Consider the following 22,802-nt stretch of genomic DNA (forward strand, 5'->3'; position numbering starts at 1 on the left):
GATGCTCAGCCCCTCTGAAAATCAAGCTACTTATTTCCAAATAGAGATTTATGCTAGGTGTCTTACTTTCAGCACCTAAATTTTGGCCTATGTCCATGCCATGCTTGAAGTTTTATCAAGAAGCCATCTGAGTTCAAAAGGCATCTGATAAAATGTCTTAGCTTGTGGACAAGGCCAGAGTGATGGACTAGTGATGGAGTTCAAGGCCAGATTGAGGAAATTCAAGGTCAGAAGGACCCTTTATGATCCTCTAATCTGACCTCCTGCATAACACAGACCACAGAATTTCCCTCACCCAGCAATGCCTGCATGGAGCTCAACAGCTTGTGGTTGAACTGCAGCCCAACTTCTAGAAATACATCCAGTCTTGAAAGACATCTGTTTGTGTGGTCAAATAATGTTTAAACAGCTAAAGGCTGTTAAACTTTCCAAGAGAGAAAAATGAACAAGCATGAGAACCCCCAACCCCAAAGGATAGCCCCCTCTCCGCCCCCACACATAGTAACAGTGTTTTAAAATAGGGACTTATAATTAAAAATCCTTTTCAAGCATAACTGCAGTGTTGCTCATCACATGCTATAATGAAATTACTATACGTCTCTAGCTTCGTTTGAAAAATGGCAGTCATCATCTAAACAAACAAACAACCCAACAACCTTCACACATCAGAGAGGCAGCTTGTTCGGTTTTACAAACTGCAGATTCAAACAAACTTTACATTTGTAATCTATTAAGTGAAAGTCCAGCCCCATTGAAGTCTATGGGAGTTTTGACATAAATATCAATGAGTTTCAGTGGGGTCTGGATTTCACCCATTCAATTTACTATACATTGAAGCCTTTTTGGAGTCACGGAGGCAAATTTAACGTGATGAGTTCTGTAAAACAGCCTGGCCAACTAATCCAATAAGGAGAATCTAGTACAAACTGGTGAGCAACTGCACTTAAACAAAAACCTGGGATGAAGTTATTTTTATTGAATAATTTCCCCATCACAAATTGTAACTTTGCCTTCAAAGCAAAAATGCCTCTAACGACATGCAAATGTTAATTCCAACAGTGCCACTGGTAAATTCCTCAGGAGGTGCCTTCCTAAACAGGTGGTTGCTGCTCTGAAGGCATTTAACATCTGAATGAGGGAGTATTGTACATGGACCTGGTCCAAAGCCTATGACTTCATTGGGTTTTGGATCACAGAGTCATTGATTCTGAGGCCAGAAAGGACCACTGTGATTATCTAGTCCGATATCCTGCATAACACAAGCCATAGGACTGGCCCGAAAAAATCTTGTTTGAACTAGACCTTCAAATGGCTAGAGCAGAGGAGATAAGAAAAAGTTGCTGTCCTGAAGATTTTACTCCATCTCAGAACCTCACAGCATGACATGGAATCCTCAGGCAAAGCAAAGCATTACCTAGGGAGGTGGTAGAATCTCCTTCCTTAGAAGTTTTTAAGGTCAGGCTTGACAAAGCCCTGGCTGGGATGATTTAATTGGGGATTGGTCCTGCTTTGAGCAGGGGGTTGGACTAGATGACCTCCTGAGGTCCCTTCCAACCCTGATATTCTATGATTCTATGATTCTGTGATTCTAAATGTATCTGGGACGTCTGATCGATTTGGACTGCACCCAAGCAAGGTAGGGATGGGAGTTGATGCTTCAACCTAACACGGAACAAGCCCACTCCCACTCTGGCTTCCCACCTCTGTCTGTCTGAGACTTTAGCTGCTTAAGTCAGTCTTCATAACTTACTGACAAAAAGAAAAGGAGTACTTGTGGCACCTTAGAGACTAACCAATTTATTTGAGCATAAGCTTTCGTGAGCTACAGCTCACTTCATAGGATGCTCACAAAAGCTTATGCTCAAATAAATTTGTTAGCCTCTAAGGTGCCACAAGTCCTCCTTTTCTTTTTGCAAATACAGACTAACACGGCTGTTACTCTGAAACTTGCTGACAGTATCACAGGATACCTTCTTCTATGCTGCCCCTTACATGGAGCATCTCCCTGAATTCATCTGTAGGTCCACTACACTTTCTCTTCCTTCAAAACCCACAGACGCCATGAGGCATATAAAGGAGAGCTAGGTGGGGTTACTAGATATGAACGTTATCTATTTAGAGTAATGAATATTTGATCTGTATCCATCTCGCCTCACTGTTTCTGTGTCACTTGTTGTAGGCCCTGATCCATGCAGGCACGGGTCCACCCACACAGAACAGCTTGAAGGATCAGAGCCTTAGACTGTAAGCTTGTAGGGCCAGGGGCTGTGCATATACAGTATCTTAGCCCAGGGAGCTCCAGATTTGGGTGGAGCTCTGGGTACTACTGTAAGGTGAATATATAATAACCAATCCTGCAGTTGCCAATTGCTACTCATGCAGGGAATATTTGAGATGATCATCCATCCATGAACCAGTGGGAAGTCTTGATAGCTGACGGTAATTATCAACACAAGAAAAGCACCAGGAAATGCAATTCTGTGTAAAGGAATTTTAATAGAAAAGAAAACAAGCTATGACTTTAAGGGGAACGTCTTAATGTTTTAATTGTGCATTTATGCACCATTGATGTGACCCTGCTTGCCACATCCCTGCTAGTCTGTATGTCAAATAACTAGGAAGGTGGAGAAGTAAAATATATCGCATAGTCTAACTAAACAGAGGTTAGTAGGCTGAATGCTTGGAAGATTATTGCTTCCTACTAATGTGTCCTCATTATTCAAGCCAAACATTTCACTGACTTCATGGGGAGTTTTGTCCTAAATAAAGGGTTCAGGGTCAGACTCTTAAAGTGGGTCACATGAAGCTTAAAAATGAAAGAAAAGGGGCTATAAACAGCGGATGTGGGTGATTCCGTTTGGTTTAAATAAGTATGCACATTTCTCAATGCTGGTCCAATGTGTATTGGCACTTTTGAAGGTCATCCATACAGTTACCTCACTCACTCAGGCACTAAGGTCCTGTTGAAATCTGTGGGAGGTTTGTGGTGGACTACAACATTATCAGGATAGTGCCTCTGTGCCTTCCATCTCTGACTGTAGGCCCTCTACCCATACAGCTCTATGGGATTAAAGCCCAAGCCCCTCCTCCTCTTCCTAGGAGGAAGTATAGCCACAGGTTAGAGCTTTTAAGGCCTGTTTCCTCCTAACAATGGGATCAGTAGAACTGAGAACAACAGTTACCTCCAGAAACATTTTACTCTATCTTGATGTCCTTCATTAAATTTGTGTGTCTTGTGAATCTGTGATACACAGGCCACTACAAAATTGGTGCTAAGTAGTACATTGGTCCTAGCAGACAGCTTGCGAGAGACGCTGATCCCAGCAGTGTGATCAAGGAAATGTAAAGTGAAGAAGAAAGAAGCTGTGAGGAGTTGGGCTGGCTCATGGGAGCATGGGGAAGGGGGCAGGATAGTTATAGGGGGAGACTGCAGGGAAGGCTGCATTAGAAGGTTTGGGGGTTCTGACTAAGTCCTATTATAGGATCTAATTATTCTAAGGGACTGTAGGGACCATGTTTGGCCCTCCCCCATCTCCTTCTTTAAAGCACCATTTGGGTCTTTTAGATGAGTTGAATTGGTACTTTGTCCTGCTGTGTTTAGTTAGCAGTGTTAATAGAAGCGTCTCTCTCCGCCAGGGCACTTATTGTCCCCGTGGATCCCAAAGGGCAACACTTATCCATCAGTCCTGCCCACAGACTACAGAGCACAGCAAAGCTCAGCCTGATTACAAGGCAATAAAATCTTGTTGCTTCAGGTTGAGTCCTCAGTAGGTTTCTCTGCTACATCGCCAAGGGACACATCAAATAGCCTCAGACATGTTTAATATCCTTTATTAACTGTATAAAGTACATTTTAGGTTTTGTGCAAGGTACCAGGTTCCCTGCCTTGGAGACTAGAGTTCTCACTCTATCCACAGAAGTGGTTCTACCCAGGCAGCCGGGCAAAATTCCCTTCTTCTGGGAGTAGAGATCCTTTCTAGGAAGAAGAATATAGTTCAGTTTCTGTGGCTCATTGAGTAGAGTTCTGAATTGGCCAAAGTAGAGACTGCCAGCAAAAGTGCCTTTTGTGTTGATGAGTTTTTCACTGTTGATACCTGTCCGCTAGGAAATGGAAAGATCCTACAATGATCCTACAAATTCCCTGCATAGAAAATGTTCAATAGTCATCAGGGGACAATGACTTTTGGTTACTGAAAACCTCTCCAGGACTCTGACTCAAGGATCCAGAGCTCACTCCTAACCCCCTAAAGCTTCCAGTTCACCAGATTCATGTAGGGAAAGGAACTGCTCCCATGCATGGAGTAAACTACCACAATGTTTTAGTCCTACTTTTTTCAACTCTCCAACTACTTTGTGGAGCACAGAATCATCTCATTACTTGTCAATCACTTTGTGACATAATTCTAGCTGGAATATCACAGGATGACAATCTCAACAATTCTGTGTGAAGCATTATTAGTGAGTCCCCCTGGACTTCATCTCTGCCAGTCTGCTTTGTGCATTCATTTGTGAGTTATCTTCAGCTATATTATCTCAACACTGAATTTTTCTCTCAGATACTAATGCAGTTATGTGTCTTAAAGTCAACTATAGCCCTACAGATGGAACAGTAAAATATATATTATAAAGGATTACTCTGTACATAATTTAAGACATGCCTTATCTATTTAGACTTTGTGCACTTTGGGATGCTTAAATTTGAAACAGATGGTCAGGTGATTTGAAAATCCGTCAAGGAGATCTGGAAATTGGCTCACAGCAACAAAAAGGAAGTTTGCCAGATTGTGAAGGAAAGAGAATTGATAGGATTATTGATCTTGGTTGGAGGGTAAACGCAGAGAAGATGGAGGCTGGATTCCATAGTCTGCAGTGTATCAATTTCAGGGTTATGAAAAAAATATTCACTAGCATGCAGAGAAGAGAGCCTCATTATGACAGGCAGAGAGAGGCACTTTGAAATCAGTGCTAGTATAGAAATAGAAAAATGTATCTTACAAATAAACATGATTAAATATATAAAGACTCCAAGAATTTAAAGTGATGGTCAAAATGACATCCTTGTTCATCTTATCTGATCCTGATGTGTCTGAATAACAGTGGCAGCAGGTGTCCAAACTGCTGGGATTTGCAGGTAATCAGCTGCTCTCCTCACCCCTTCACATTTCCTACCCAGGTTAACTGGATTTTAATATGAAGGACTGGGACACCGTGGTCGAAGAGGGTGGGAGCAGAGGTGAGTATTTTGGTGGGGAATATGGAGGGAAGAAACCAGGATGCCCTCCACCTCCTATTCCTTTCAGAAAGAACAACTGGGATGCTTTATAGTAAAGGGCAGGGAGGGAAAAAGCTGGATTTTTGTTTCTACCATCCCTTCTCCTTCCACTCTCCTTCCACTCTAACTCTGCCCTGCAGTCTCTCTGTACTGTCTCCTACACATGCTCTCATTCAACAATGTAACTGACTGGTTCTCACAGAGACAAGGTGGGTGAGGTAATATCTTTTACTGGACCAATTCTGTTGGTGAGAGAGACAAGTTTTCAAGCCACACAGAGCTCTTCTTCAGGTCCTGCAAGGCGGGAAGGTCCTAGACTCGGACTGCAGCCCAAAGGCAAACATCTACACCACAATTAAAGAGCCTCTTAGCCTGAGCCCCACTAACCCAAGTCAGCTGGCACAGGCCAGCTGTGGGTGTCTAGTTGCAGTGTAGATATACCCAGAGTGTCACAGCTAAATACAAGGTGGAAAAGATTGTTTAGAATAAGTAGTTAACACATTTGAAGAGACCATTCAAGGTGAAGTGCTCAGTTAACACCTCTCCAGTCACTGGGGAAGGGGGGCGGGGGAGGGGGAACTTCTAGGGCTGGGCATGGGAATTGTTAGTAGGTTTTAGATTGTTGTAATAAGCCATAAATGGCAGTGTCTAGCAAAATTATGAATTTAAGCTCCCAGGCTTGTCTTTTTAAGGTGTTATGCAGGTTTCCTTTAAGGATGAGGACTGAGAGGTCAGATACAGAGTGACCCTTTGTGGAAAGTGTTCACCCACAGGTGGTAGGGTGGTTTTGCCTTTTATCATTTTTCTGTGTAAAATTCATTCGAGAGCATAGTGGCTGTCTCATTTCACCCACATAGTTCTTATTGGGGCATTTAGTGCATTGGATGAGGTACACCACATGATGTGATACTGTTACCCTCATTAGCCTCGCCCTTGGCAACCTCACCTCTACCCTGGTGGCAGGAAGAGTTACTGCACCCTACATTAAACTACACGGAGCATAGCTGACATCTGTGGCAGCATTAGAGTCATAGAAATGTAGGGCTGCAAGGGACCTTGAGAAGTCATCAACTCCAGCCCCCTGTGCTATGATAGGACCAAGTAAACCTAGACCATCCCTGACACTTGATGATGACCTGTTCTGTTCATTCCCTCTGGGGCACCTGGCATTGGCCACTGTTGGAAGACAGGATACTGGGCTTGATGGACCTTTGGTCTGACCCACTATGACCATTCTTATGTAGGTGTTTGTCCAATTTGTATTCAAAAGTTTCTATAATGGGGGCTCCACAACCTCCCTTGGAAGTCTATTCCAGACTAACATTATAGTTAGAAAGTTTTTCTTAAAATCTTACCTAAATCTCCCTTGCTGCAGATTAAGTCCATTACATCTTGTCCTACCTTCAGTGTACATGGAGAACAATTGATTACCATCCTCTTTATAACAGCCCTTAATATATTGGAAGGCTATTACCAGGCCACCCTTCAGTCTTTTTTTCTCAAGATTAATTATGCCCAGATTTTTTCAACCTTTCATCATAGGTCAGGTTTTCTAAGCCTGTTATCATTTTTGTTGTTCTCCTCTGGATTTTTTCCAATTTGTCCACATCTTTCCTAAATTGTGGTGCCCACAATTGGACATAGTACTCTCGTTGGGGCCTCACCAGTGCTGAGCAGAGCGTGACAATTATCTACTGTGGCTTATGTATAATAATCTTGTTAATACACCCCAGAATCATATTAGCCTTTTTGGCAGCTGCATCACATTGATGACTCATGTTCAGTTTGTGGTCCACTAAAACCCCCAGTCCCTTGTCAGCAGTATTACCACCTAGCCAGTTATTCCCCATTTTGTAGTTGTCCATTTGATTTTTCCTTCCTAAGTGAAGTGCTTTGCACTTGTCTTTTTTGAATTTCATCTTGTTGAATTCAGACCAATTCTCCAATTTGTCAAGGTTATTTTGAATTTCAAACCTGCCCTCCAAAGTGCTTGCAACGCCTCCCAGCTTGGTGTCATCTGTAAATTTTATAGGGGTACTCACTACTCCATTATCTAAGTCATTAATGAAAATATAGAATAGTAACAGACACAAGACTGATGCTGCGGGATCACGCAAGGTACACCCTCCCAATTTGAGACCAAACCATTGATAACTACTCTTTGAGTATGATCTTTCGACCAGTTGTGCACCCACCTTATAGTAATTTCATCTAGACCACATTTCTCTAGTTTGCTTATGAGAATGTCATGCAGAACTCTGTCAAAAGCCTTACTAAAATCAAGTTATATCATATCTACTGCTTCTCCTCCCCCCCCCCCAATCCACTAGGTCAATAATCCTATCAAAGAAGGAAATTAAGTTGGTGTGGCATGATTTGTTCTTGAGAAGTCCATGCTGACTATTCCTTAGAACCCTATTGTCTTCCAGGTGCTTACACATTGACTGGTTAATAATTTGCTGGTATTGAATTTATGTTCCTCCTTGTTCCCATTTTTAAAGGTAGGTACTATGTTTGCCCTTCTCCAGTCTTCTGAGACCTCTCCTGTCCTCCAGGAGTTCTGAAAGAAAATTGCTAACTGCTTCAAGATTGCTTCACCCGGTTCATTAAGTGCCCTAGGATGAATTTCACCAGGACCTGCTGAGCTGAATACATCTAACTTATCTAAATATTCTTTAACCTGTTATTTCCCTATTTTGGCTTGCATTCCTTTTCCCTGGTTGTCCATATTAATTGCGTTGAGCATCTGGTCATAATCAACCTTTTTAGCGAAGACTGATGCAAAATAGGCAGTAAGCACCTCAGCTTTCTTGATGTCACCAGTTATTAGCTCACCTTCCCAGTTAAATAGAGGACCTACACTTTCCTTCACCTTTCTCTTGCTCCTAATGTATTTAATGGCCTTTTATTGCCTTTTATGTCACTTGCCAGGCATAAATCGTTTTGTGTCTTACCCTTTCTGATTTAGTCTCTACATACTTCAGCTGTTATTTTGCACTCCTTATCAATTTGACCATGTTTCTACTTTTTGTAGGATTCCTTTATGGTTTTCAGGTAATTAAAGAGCTCCTGATGGAGCCATATTGGCCTCTTACTATTCTTCCTATCTTTCCTTTGCATCAAAATAGTTTGCAGTTGTGTCTTTAATAGTGTCTCCTTGAGGAACTGCTAAGTCTCCTGAATTCCTTTTGCCCTTAGATGTCCTTCCCATGGGACATACCTACAAATTCTCTGAGTTTGTTAAAGTCATCTTTTTTGAAGTCCGTTATCCTTATTCTGCTGCTCTCACTTCTTCCTTTCCTCAGAATCATGAAATCTATCATATCATGATCACTGTTACCCAAATTGCCTTTCACCTTCAGATTCACTACCAATTCCTCTCTGCCGATCAGAATTAAGTCTAAAATACCTGTCCTGGTGACTTCCTTCATTTTCTGGAACAAAAAAGATGTCCCTGATACATTCCAAGAACTTTTTGGAGACTTTGTGTTTTGCTGTATTACTTTTCCATCAGATGTCTGGGTAGTTAATGTCCCCCATTACTACCACTTCCTGTGTTTTTCTGGATTTTAGTCCCTTGAAACTCTAATGACCAACTGCACACACTGAGTCAGGTTTGCTTTCTTTCCTGACATGCTCTAGGTTTTACTCTTGTTAGTCCTACACCCCCAGAAAGAAAACCCTGGTTCTCTCACTTGCCTGGTCTATGCACCAGACCACATTTCCTCTTCATAGTGTTAGACAAATGTGATAGCAGTAAAATGTATGGTGTTAGTTCATGCACAGCCTAAGGCATGATTTTACAGAGACAAGGATTGCTGATAACAAAAGGCTTCCAGGATCTACCACACTTTTTGAATTGTGTCCTAGGAACATTAGCAGATGCCTTGAATGGAGATAGACAGAAGGGACATAACTCACTTCTCTATCCTGAAGAACAGCACTTCACAAAAGCATTTGCACAGGGTAAGTTCCAACATCCTAGTGTGGGCTTTGAACCTAGGCCTTCCATGCTTGGAGTTGGTGCTTCTAACTTCTACACCTTGGCACTAAGTTCTGATTAGTTAACATTTTTTTCAATGTGGATTTTTATTACATAAAAGGTGGAGTTGCAGCGATTGAAAATGCAAAAGTTATATTCTTATCCTCTCCAAAGTGCACCATTCCATAGTTTATGTATATGACAATTGCACACATGCCACTATTAGTGTTTGAAATGCAGCCTGTAAGGAGTCCTATATATGCACATATATTTAGAAGTTAAATAAAAATATCCCTTCTCATGGTCTTCCTTCCTCCAGTGAAATCACCACTGAGCAAGTTACTCTTTTCCCCTTACTGTTTACTCAGCACATGAAAAATAGATTAGCTTTTCTCTACAGTTTAAAAATGTGCTCCCAGTCTTATTAAACTCATCCATTTAGTCCCCTGTGCCATAACTGTCACCTCTGTAATTTACAGGAAAAGAGAATTAGGAAACTTATTTACAGTCATTTTCCAAAATGGATATGCCTCCCCATGTCTGTGCATCTCCATTACTTTTCCATAGAGTTTTCAACACTGTGGTTGTCTAAAGCTAAATATTATGTGAATGGCACGTAAAAACCACATCCGTTTCAATGGGGTATTTCATATCACGAGTCACTCTGTTAATGGGGTTTGTGAGGCCATTATTATGGCCTGTAATTTAGGGACCAATTCAGTAATCCCTTATTTATATGACTAGTCTTTATTCACATGAGTCATGCAATTAACTTCATTAAAACTAGTAATATGAATAAGGATCACTCCCATGAGTAAGGTTGTGCAGTACTGGATCTTATATTGAGCAAGTCAAACCATTTGTATTTAATTTCTTCATAAGCATCCTTACAATACTAAGTAATTTGTCAATTATGTAAATGACTATATAAAGCTGACACCACTGGTTTACACAATGCTGAGAAATTGTGGTTCGAAGTCTGCCACACACTTACGTGCCCACACACACAGGTAGACCAGTTGAAGTAGTATGTGAGCAAATTGCTGTGCAAATCACAAGTGCCAAAAGTTTACTAGGACCTAATCCTGCAAAGTTACTCAAGTGCATATACATTTGCAGGATGAGAGCCCAACTGTGTAGACTGGATAATTATATCACGTTCCATATTGTGTTAGTTTCATGGTGTTATTATTTCATGAAGTGAACTTGGTATGCAAATTCCTGTATGTTTGTTTCATTATAACACTACACAAACATTTTTAAACCCAACACAAAAGACTAAATTCAGGCTTGGTGGAACTCCACTGACTTATTGGCATTACACAGGGTTTTGATTTGGTCCAAGGTCTAGTTGTTGTAAAGTTCTTAGAACAGACTCTGATCTTTCACATTTCATTTGCACTGCAATAGCTTGGCCCACAAGCTGAACAAGATGGAACTTCAGCTCAGAATTTGCATAGACTCCAAGGCCATTACGGTCATCTAGTCTGACACCCTATATAGCACAGACCCTAGAACGTCCCCCAAATAATTCCTAGAGCAGATCTTTTAGAAAGCATCCACTCTTAATTTTAAAATTGCCAGTGATGAAGAATCTATCACAACCCTTGGTGAATTGTTCCAATAGTTAATTACTCTCACTGTTAAAAATTTACACCTTCTTTTCAGTCTGAATTTGTCTAGCTTCAGTTTCCAGCCAATGGATCAGGTTACACTTTTCTTTGCTAGATTGAAGAGCCCATTATTAAATATTTGTTCCACACATAGGTACTTGTAGACTCTAATCAAGTCACCCCTTAACCTTCTCTTTGTTAAGCTAAATAGCTAATAATGTTGAGCTCCTGGAGTGTATCACTATAAGGCATGGTTTCCAATTCTTTAATCATTCTCATGGCTCTTCTCTAAACCCTCTCCTAGTTATCAACATCCTTTTTGAATTGTGGGCATCAGAACTGGATACAGTATTCCAGCAGTGGTGGCAGCAATGCCAAATATAGAGGTAAAATGATATTTCTACTCCTACTCAAGATTCCCCTATTTATGCATCTCAGGATCAGATTAGTTCTTTTAGCCACGGAGTCATTCTGGGATCTCATGTTCAGTTGATTATCCACCATGGCCCCCAAATCTTTTTCAGAGTCACTGCTTCCCAGGATAGAGTCCTCCATCCTGTAAGTAAGGCTTACATTCTTTGTTTCTAGATTTATACATTTGTCATAGCCAGGTTATGGGCAGTCATACCTAGCAGTCGGAGCCAGAGTCACAAGACAGGAGTCAAGAGTCAGGATATTGGGAGGTCAGAAGCTTAAGACAAACTGGAAATCAGAACCATGAATCAGGAACCAGAGTCAGGACACCAGGGAGTCCAAGGCAGGTGCCAAACTGGAAGTCAGGAACCACAAGCCAGATGCCAGGAAATCAAGCCAGGCGAGCAGAAAGCACAAGATACACAGTGTAGGGGATGGTGGAGCCCAGTTGTCTGGACAGTTTCCTGTTCATGCTGTAAGCTTTGGTAGGGCCAGTGGGCCAATCAGCCACCCTGAGACTCCAATTGGACCTCAGAACAGAATCTTACACTGGGGCTGGGCTTTATGTGTCCCAGATCAACTATTGTCAGCAGGCTGCCAAGTAGAGTGTTGGAGTGTGGCTGATCCTTAAAGGCTTGGGTTTGAGACCTCGGGGTCATGATATCGCCCATTCCCCTAGGGGCACCCTCTGGGCCATGTGAGTCAAGGTTTCTCAGTGTGGCTTCTATGGAAGACCCGAACCAAGGCAGGAGCGTGAATCTTTACAGCTGGCTCCCAAGTTCTTTCATCTGGGTCATAACCTTCCCAGTTAATCAGGTACCATAATTTGCCCCACTTCATCTTAAAGTCCAGGACTTTATGAATAATGTATTCCTCTTGACCCTGTATTTGCACTGGTGGGGGGCAGTGATTGCGCTCCATGCAGAAACATGTTCTTGCTATATGGTTGTAGAAGTGAGAAATAGAATACATGGTGGGCTCTAAGAGATCAAGGGAGCTGGAGCTTGATGGTGACTGGGTTGATATGCCATCAAATCTAGTACAGCGCAAGTAACCAGTAGTCTAGTTTCTGAGAGGGTTTGCCATGGGGAGGTGTTCTGTAGAAAGCCATATTTTCTGTCCTACGGAGTAGGTAGGCCCTGTTGACTACACTTGTCCATGCACTTTTTGTAATCCTCCTTTACCTTTTCAAGGTATCCCTTCACCTCCTCTTAGATGTGTTGTACTAGGTCTGAGGCAGATGGGTTGGGGGAGGATGTAGGTGGGTGTGGGTGAAATTGCAGGTGGTACCCATAGGTGATAAGGAAGGGGCTGTGTCCTGTGGATATGTGGTCTGCATTTTGTATGAGAAGTCATACAATAACAGTGGAGACCTGTCATCCTGCTGATAGTTGGTATAGCAAGTTAAGTATTGTTCGAGGATCTAGTTGATTCTTTTCATTTGACCATTCGACTTAGGATGGTATGCAGAAGACAGGTGTGCATGAACTCCTAATAAATGTAGGGCCTTGTGCCAGAAGCGGGCAGTAAACTTTGGCCCCCTGTTGGAGGTGAGGTGTTCCAAGAGGCCACAAAGATGGACAATGTTGTTTATCTAGAGTCAGGCGGTTTCCTTACAGCGGGTAAACCCATGCAGGGAATGAAGTGAGACATCTTAAAGCAATTTATCACTGTCAGAATGGTCATGAAACTACTGGATTCTGGTTGTTCTACCACAAAATCCAAGGAAATGGCCTCCCACGGCCACGATGGGATGTCTAGAGGTTGGAGGACCCCACAGGGTTTCTGCCATGGTATCCTGTTGCAGTCGCCCACCTCCCAAGAAGTTACAAAGGTCTGTATCATGAGGTGTATTTGGGGCTGACAGAAGAAATGGGATGCTAATAGTCAGGTTTTATATTGCCTTGAGTGTCCAGCCAAGGTGGAGTTGTGGCCCAATTGAAGAACTGCCACTCTTGCAGGTCCTGGAGGAATGTAGATGTGGTCCCTTACAAACTTGATCCCCTCCTGGGTGTTGTATGGTCCTCAGTTGATAATGGCCAACTCATGTTGTGGAATTCCAGAGACATAGGCAGAGCGGATGAATGTGAGCTAGACCTGGCAGCAAGTCACTATGATGAAATTATGGGACTTGAGAATCTTGGCTGGTTCCAGACTGGTACCATGTGGGTTGGAGCCATATCTTTGGGATAAGGCTTTGGCCTTGCCATTTCTGGTTCAGTAAGTCAAGATAAAGTTGAACTGGGAGAAGAATAGGGCTCACCGGAGCTGTCATTGGTTTACAACCTTGGCCCTGCACAGGTACTCCAGGTTCATATAATCAGTAACACTTGGACTGTGTGATGGACCCCTTCCAAGTAGTATTGCCACTCTTCAAAGATAGTCTTAATTGCCATGAGCTCCTCGTTCAAGATCTCATCGTTTGGCTCAGCAGGGGCCAGTTTCCTCAAGTAGTGAGTGATACTGCAACCTATTTGCTTGGGTCCAGGCCTTTGGGAGAGCACTGCCCAGATGGCCATAGTAGAGATATCTGCTACCACAACAAAAGCTTGCATCACGCCTGGGTGGGCCAATACTGCCGTGGTGGTGAAGGAAAGCTTCAGCTGCTCAAATGTGTGCAGGGGCCTCAGGTGACCAATGGAACCAGGCATTTTTCTGGAATAGGGCAGTGAGGGGCTCAACTTGTTTTGAAAAATTCAAAATTAACCTCCAGTAAAAGTTTGCAAAGCCTAAAAAACGCTGGGTCCTGGGCAGCCAGACTTAGTAGTCAGAGCCAAAGTCTGCAGTCATGAGTCAGGTGTCAAGAATCAGCTGGGTCGGGACACCAGGAGGTCAGAAGCTGGATAAAAACTGGAGATCAGACCAGTTGGGAACCAGAGTCAGGCCAGGTCAGGATTCCAGAGATCAGAGGCAAGAGACAAACAGGAGCTCAGGAACCGCAAGTCAGATGCCATGAATCAAGCAGGGCCAGGATGTCAGGAAATCAAGCTGGGGGAGCAGGCGCAGAGTGGAGCCCAGTTGTTCAAACACCTTCCAATGCCTGCTGCTGGCTTAAGTAAAGCCAGTGGGTCAATCAGATGCTGTGTGACTCCACCCCTTGGACCTCCCAGGCACAGCCTCCTAATGGGGCTGGCCATCACGGCTCCCAGGTAAGCAATTATCAGCAGATTGCCAGGTGGAGAGTGGGCGTATTGCTGCTCCCACGAACCCTGTGAGCCCTGGTTAGAAACCTGGGGATCATGGCAGTATTTACGTTTAGCTGTATTAAAATGCATATGGTTTGCTTGGGCACAGTTTACCAAGAGATCCAGATCACTCTCAATCAGTGACCTGTCCTCTTCATTATTTACCACTCCCCCAGTTTTTGGGTCACCTGCAAACTTTATCAGTGAGGATGTTTGTTTTCTTGCAGGTCATTTATAAAAATGTCAAACAGCATAGGGCCAAGAACTGATCCCTGCGGGCCCCCTCTGGAAACCCACCACTTGACGATGATTCCCTGATTGCAGTAACATTTTGAGAACTCTCAGTTAGCCAGTTTTTAATCCATTTAATGTGTGCCATGTTCATTTTGTATCTTTCTAATATTTTAACCAAGATGTCACATGGTACCACGTCCAACGGCTTACAGAATTTACATCAACACTATTAATTTTGCCAACCAAACTTGTAACGTATCAAAAAACCCATCAAGTTAGTTTGACAGGATCTATTTTTCATAAACTCATACTGATTTGCATTAATTACACTACTCTTTAATCCTATATTAATTGAGTCCTGTATCAGCTGCTCCATTATCTTGCCCAGGATCAATATCAGGCTAAAAGGCCTATAATTACCCGGGTCATCCCATTTACCGTTTTTTAAAAATTGGCACAACATAAGCTTTCTTCCAGTCTTCTGGAACTTCCCCAGTGCTCCAGGACTCATGGAAAAATCAACATTAATGAATCAGCAAGCTCCTCAGCCAGCTTTTCTAACACTCTTGGATGCAAGGTATATGGACCTGTGATTTAAAAATAAAAGGAGTACTTGTGACACCTTAGAGACTAACCAATTTATTTGAGCATAAACTGTAGCTCACGAAAGCTTATGCTCAAATAAAGTGGTTAGTCTCTAAGGTGCCACTAGTACTCCTTTTCTTTTTGCGAGTACAGACTAATACGGCTGTTACTCTGAAACCTGATTTAAAAATGTTTAACTTTAGTAGCTGCTTTTAAACATCCTTCAGAGATACTAGTTGACTGGAAAGAGAGTTATCAACATATGATGAGACTATATCATTTGTTTTTCCCCACAAATACAAGCCAGAAATATTTATTGAACACTTATGCCTTTTCTGTCATATTATTGATAATTCTCCATCTACTAATGGGCCAATGCCATTGTCAGGATCCTTTTTGTTCCTAACATATTTATGAAACTCTTATTGCCCTTAAATCCACTGGCCATAGATTTTCTCTTGTGTCCTATTGCTGGCCTTACCAATTTTTTACAGTTCCTAACTTCTGATTTATATCAATTACTATCAATGTCCCCTTTCTTCCATTTGTTATATGTGACTTTTTTTTTTTGCTGCCTTCATTTCCCCTCTAAACCAGGTTTCTTTTTTAACTTGCATAGCCTTCTTCTTTGATTGTGGCTTTTTGGGCATCTAGTCAGATGTTCTTAAATGATTCCCAATGATCTTTCACTATTAAATTATCAACTATCCAATTTATTTTCTACTTTTTTCTCTTTATCTCAACTATCCAGTTAATTACTGAACAGTTATAGAATAATGAGCGCCACTAAATATAAAGTTGCCATGTATACAAATTACTGAGAACAAAAGAGAAAATATTTTAATTAGTCTAATTACTGAAAGCTGGGTAACGGGGGGGAAACACAAGCAAGCAGCAAATTTAAAATCTATAAAGAGGTAAATAAAGAAGTAGCATAGAACATGCCAATGAACATTGGTAGATGTAAAAATTAAAAGTACAAAATAAATTACACTAAGATGTTTCAGGCTGAGGACTTTGGAGTGCAACTTTAATGTGCAGAAGGCATTGCAGAAAATAAATAGGGAGTTCTGTGCAAATGTTCTCTTTTAATATTTTATATTTGAGCGTTCAAGAAACTGAAATGTAAGAGGACAGGAAAACTGACAAATAGATGTTTATTTAGCCTAATTGAAAGGCAACAAAGAATAAGGGAAATGAATGTAATTGACATAAAATACTTTAGATGCAATCTTAGCAAGCCATTTTCTTTTCAGCTCAGTACAGATGTATGAGTAAGAAGCATTTTTCCAGGTGAGATCTAGCAGTTGAAACCACTGTGGCAATAATCTGCTGGGGGAATTTGGGCAAATTGCACAAGCTATATGTTGTAGTTTCCCCATCTATGAAATGAGGAAAGAGGAGATGCTGCTGCAAATAAATAACGGTAGTATTACATCAGTGCAAACTATGCTTCCTTAGGCAGATGTTAGGAACTGCCTAAAAGACAAAATTCAGGAAAAGAAATAAGCAGAAACAAAAAACAAACAAACAATCACCCAGATTTCTGAATGATCCAATGAAGTAGAAAGAGTTCATATGCCAAACAGATAATTAGTCTTTAAAAAAGCCACAGTGACAATAATAACAAATACATATTATAAGATTGTATTTATCAGATAACATGGCCTGAAAAGTTCCTAGCATTACGGATCATAGGTAGTTAAGGGTGAATATAAAGCTGTTTAGAACTAGGTGTTCTTTAGGACTAAATCATAATGCAAGTAGCAAATAAGGTATTAAACAAACAATGTACCTTTCTAGGACTCCAGAATTACTTCATCTAATCTTGAAGGCATTTAGCTCCATGTGTCTTTAAAAAGTATTGCAACTTTCATCCCATTTTTGGCTGGTCCCTTGCAGAGATTTACTTACGAGAACAGCCATTTTTAAATGACGTGAGGAAAAAAAGAAGAGGATTTTATTTATTTCTTTATTTAACCTTTGTGGGGATTGTAGAGAATTCAGCACGTGCACTAGGTTTAAAGCGTGGAAAAGAAATGAAAGAGGGAAGGTGAAGGCCATAAGCACGGCACATATAGCAATAAGGGGCCCAATTCTGATGTCATATCAGTGTAAGTCCAAATGTGCATCTACAGTGCACACTCTTTTCAAGGGTGTGTAGAGTATATGCACTACACACTCTTGTAGCACTGGTATGAGTAGTACTTCTTAGGTGAGTAAAGACATTCCTGAACTCTGTGAGCATGTCCCTGGGTATGTACCCTACACAGCTGTCTACTTGCCCAAGCACTGCTTCCCTGTCTACACTGCTATTTTTTGCAGTGTTATGTCCTGATGCCTCCTTGCTGCATGGGTCTTTCCCTGCTACAGTGAAAGACTCCAGCAGCAGGGAAAGGTGCTGGCAAGGTACTCCCCTTAGGAAGGACCAAGCAGTTGCACACATACCAAATGGGATATGACGACCGAGGAAGGAATACTGCAGAAAGGGACATGAGGGTCATAGTGGATCATAAGCTAAAAGTGAGTGAACAATGCGACACTGTTTCAAAAAAAGCAAACATCGTTCTGGGATGTATTAGCAGGAGTGTTGTAAGCAAGACACGGAAAGTAATTCTTCCACTCTACTCCATGCTGATAAGGCCTCAACTGGAGTATTATGTACAGTTCTGGTCACCACATTTCAGGAAAGATGTAGACAAATTGGAAAAAATCCAGAGAAGATCAACAAAAATGATTAAAGGTCTAGAAAACATGACCTATGCGGGAAGATTGAAAAAAAATGGTTTTTTTTAGTCTGGAGAAGAGAAGACTGAGAGGCAACATGATTACAGTTTTCAAGTACATAAAAGGTTGTTACAAGGAGGAGGGAAGCAAATTGTTCTCCTTAACCTCTGCGAATAGGAAAGAAGCAATGGGCTTAAATTGCAGCAAGGGCAGTTTAGATTGGACAGTAGGAAAAACTTCCTAACTGTCAGGGTGGTTAAGCACTGGCATAAATTGCCTAGGGAAGTTGTGGAGATTTTTAAAGAATGGGTTAGACTAACACCTGTCAGGGATGGTTTAGATCGTACTTAATCCTGCCATGAGTACAGGGGGCTGGATTAGATGAACTCTCAAGTATAGATGTGGTCCAAGGTGGTCTGGTGGTTCGGGACCAGGACTGAGAAGATCTGGCTTCAATTCCTGGTTCTGCCAACAGTTTCCCTGTGTGACCTTGGATGAATCACCTTATTTTTGTGTGCCTCAGTTCCCCATCTGTTATGGGATAATAGCACCTGCTTGCATTACAAGGGGTGATGGTCCTCATTGGTCGGTGGAGTAGGGTCACCTAGTGGTCGGGACGTGCAGGGGGGTTGTTGGTAGTGGAGCCCAGGCTCTCCCACTCCACTGGGCTCCAACCCAGGGCCCTTTAAGGACTACCAGTGGTCTGACATCTAGGGTGCTTAAGGCTGCCCTCCCTGGGCCACTTTCTACCACCACCCTGCAATTGTAGCAAAATCATTGTGTTAATGTGGTGTGAAGGGTGTCTACTCACCACACGGCAGCTGCATGCAGCCCAGTAGCTTCTTCTCTCTTGGGCGGCAACTGCCTCCTCCCACAGTGAGGCCCATCCTCCTGGGCCAGCTCAGTCCTAAGGCTGTCCCCTGCTGGGGTAACCCTAACCAAATAAAGGGAATTAACAAAACTTGGAATTCATATGAGACAGAGAGGGGAATGCTTTCTTCTCGGGCTGTCTCTCTAGCAGGTCCTCCGATCCCTCAAGGAGGGATCTTTGGGCAGTTGTCTCAGGGAGAGATTCCCCCTTTCCCCCAGGTCTCCTCTGCTGGAGCTGCTAGTAGCAGGTCTGCAAAAAGAAAAGGAGTACTTGTGGCACCTTAGAGACGAACAAATTTATCTGAGCATAAGCTTTCGTGAACTACAGCTCACTTCATCAGATGCATTCAGTGGAAGATACAGTGGGGAGATTTTATATGCACAGAAAACATGAAACAATAGGTGTTACCATACACACTGTAATGAGAGTGATCAGGTAAGGTGAGCTATTACCAGCAGGAGAGAAAAAAAAACCTTTTGTAGTGATAATCAAGGTGGGCCATTTCCAGCAGTTGACATGAACGTCTGAGGAACAGTTGGGGGGGGGGGCAATAAACATGGGGAAATAGTTTTACTTTGTACAATAGTCTAAAAAGGTTGAAAGCCAGTGTATTAAAGTATCTGTAGTACCCAGGAGAGACTGGAATTTGGGCCAGTTTTTTTTCTGTTTTCTCAGTTGCATGTCTGGAGTGACTCCATCAAAGTAAACAGTGAATCTGTAATTACTTCTGTAAAAATGAGATTAAAAAACAGCCCTGCTTGTCCTCTTTGATCTTGCAATGATTTCATGAGTGAGGCAGAACAGTGATAGACCTGGGTCCTAGTGGCTGCAGTACCAGAGCCTCTGGGCAACGCAAAGGGTTGGGTGGGGGGAGGGAGGGAGCAGGGAGATGCCCATTTAATTATTTTTTGGCTTTCTACCACTGTCTCTTCAGAGAGGAACCTAGGGAACAGTGGATGTTCTGCTTAATGGTCTAGTCCTCTCCCTTTTTATCCAATTCCATCACCTTTTTGTTCTTTCTCCTCAATTCTGCTGCTGTCATGATCCCCATGCCAATACCCTTTTCACAGCAACTCCCTACAATCCCTTCTGAACAAAACTATAGAGTTTACAGCCAGGAAGGACCACCAGATCATCTAGTCTGACTTCCTGTCTATCATGGGCCACTAACACCACCCAGCCACCCGCACACCAACAATAAGAATTAGACTAAAATATTACAGCCCTCAGGAGATGAAACAATTGCATGCCACAGGCAAAGAACAGGAGGGGCTGAGCTGTACCAACAGTCAAGGCCCTGCATTGGTTTAGTGAGATATACCCAGATGATCAGCGCTAGCCCAAGATGTTTTGCCACCCAGGGTGGCAAACATTTTCAGCGCCCCCCTGGGTGGCAAGTTAAAAACACACACAGACATACACAAACACCTGGCTGAGCGATGTGGTGACCTTCCCAAACCCCAGCCCTTGGTGCCAAGAGCAACGCCCTGATTGTCTGCCTCTCAGGCCAGTGCTGCAGATAACTCTAGCAAGTAGGGTGACCAGATGTCCTGATTTTATAGGGACAGTCCCGATTTTGGGGTCTTTTTCTTATATAGGCTCCTATTACCCCACACCTCCTGTCCTGATTTTTCACATTTGTTGTATGGTCACCCTACTAGCAAGTGACCCACGTCCTAGGCTTCAGTTCTGAGGTTCCTGCCAGTCTGAGCTGCAGAAAAATTCCTACCCAACCCTGATATGGCAATCAGTATGACCCTGAGCATGTGCTAAAAATAAAATCTGCAAACATCAGACACTAATTTACCTGAGTTAGCTTCACTGATTTTTGGTGAATTTGCTTGTGTCCACCACTCAGAGGGAGTTGATAGAAGGCAGGGCAAGGTGCAGATGCAGGAGGAATGCGTAAGTGACAGTGAAACCATCCTCATTGCCAAGGTGTTTCATGGTGTAACAGAACAAACCCTCTGAAGTCAAAAGAGTTTCTCTCTTGCAATATCGTCCTGTGGGCAGCCACCTTTGTACAGCACCAAGCTGCGTGCTCTGCTGCCACCTAACTAACCCACATCACTTCAGCATTTTCTTCCCATGCCAACTTGAGAGCCTCCCTGAGAACTTGACTGCCTATGCCAGTGGTGGCTATCGGTCAAATGTGTAGGTAGGTAGGTTCTATAGTCTACATTAACTGTACGTGTGCACACTAATTAATGGCACTTTTGAACGTCACTCTCCATGCTCTGTTATGGCTGGCAGGCTGGTCAATGAAGCGCTGCTGTCTCTTTGGACGCCCCGACAAGAATTTGCTTACACTAAGTGCTCGTAAGGACAATTTTGAAAGTGCCCCTTAATGCTCTACTGGATAGTTAAATGAAGTGTTGCTACTGCACTAACATTCACACCAACATCATAGTCTGGGGGCACTGGAGCAGCTGTCCTCCACAGATCCTTCATCGGAATGTTATTCCATTAAGTCAAGAGCTTCCCCCTTGAGGCTGCATTTTGCAACAATGCATCAAAGGGGTAGTTCTGCCATTAACTGTGAATGGTGCATAGAATTGGTATTACGGTTTCTGTGCTTCACTGGTGGTTCTTTTCCTCATTTTTCTGAGTGGACCAGTGTTCCATGGGCCTCAATGACATTGGTTAGTCTCTAAGGTGCCACAAGTCCTCCTTTTCTTTTTGTGAATACAGACTAACACGGCTGTTCCTCTGAAACCTGCTCCACATTGTGCGTGTGGTTGCTGTCGTTTACATAGCTCTGATCCATAGGGAGACTCAGTGATCTGAATTGGACTCTTGATCTTCCATTGTCCTTCCATCATGAAGCACATTCTACTGGCAGTTTTTGCTCATGATCATAGCCAAAACAAACAAACGCAAAACTCCATCATATCAGAATGATGGAGTTACTTTTTGTAAAAGCAATAATCCAGGATTTTTTACTGGAGATTCGTGATGTGCTCTTAGGGCTGGTCAAAAGTTTTCTATCAGAACTGATTTTCCCCTCCAACAGAAAATTAGACTTTTGACTAAACAACTTCGTTGCAAATAGGGTCAGGTTTCCATGGAAAAATCTGATTTTTCATCAAAATATTTTGGCCAAAATTGGAAGTTATAGCACCTTGTAGATGTTTTAGTTTGCTCCTCATGTCTTTGTTCTCCCCTGGGAGTTGGGATCTCCAGCTGGACTACACCTCCCATGATGCCTAATATAGTTATGGACCCAAATGGAAGTTATGGCACCTCACAGACATTTTAGTTTGCTCCTCATGTCCTTGTTCTCCTCTGGGAGTCAGGATCTCCAGCCATGGACACCTCCCATGATGCCTAATATAGTTATGGACCCAAAGAGATGGGGCAAGTCTTAGTTTCCTAGTCCTGGGGAGAAAATCTAAGAACAATAACAAACGGATACCTTACATTTATAAAGTATCAATCACCCCTAGAGTAGTTAGCTGGCATACCTTATTATAGCCCACATGTACCACAAAATCTTTATCCCCAACTGAATTGCAGCACCTCTGGGGTGGGACATGATAGCTATTTATTAATGATATTACTGCAGGGCCTGAAAGCTCCAGCCAAGATTGGGGCTCCATTGTGCTAGGTGCTGTACAGGTTTGCAATAAGAGACTGTCCCCGTGCCCAAGAGCTTACACAATAGATAGACAAGACAGACGAAGGGTGAAAAGGGAAACAGGCACAGAGAAATAGAATGATTTGTTCAAATTCACATAGCAGCTTAGAGGCAGAGATAGATTTACCACCTACATCCCCTGAACCCCAGTCCAGAGTTCTATCCATTGGGTCGTCCTGCCTCTGCACAATAATGTTATAACACAACAACAGTGCACAATACTACACAAGCATTGAGGAAAAGAGGTAAATCAGAGTGTGATATCCTCTTGAGGCAGCAGGG

The sequence above is a fragment of the Eretmochelys imbricata genome, chromosome 2, assembly GCF_965152235.1.
Source record: "Eretmochelys imbricata isolate rEreImb1 chromosome 2, rEreImb1.hap1, whole genome shotgun sequence".
NCBI lineage: Eukaryota > Metazoa > Chordata > Testudines > Cheloniidae > Eretmochelys > Eretmochelys imbricata.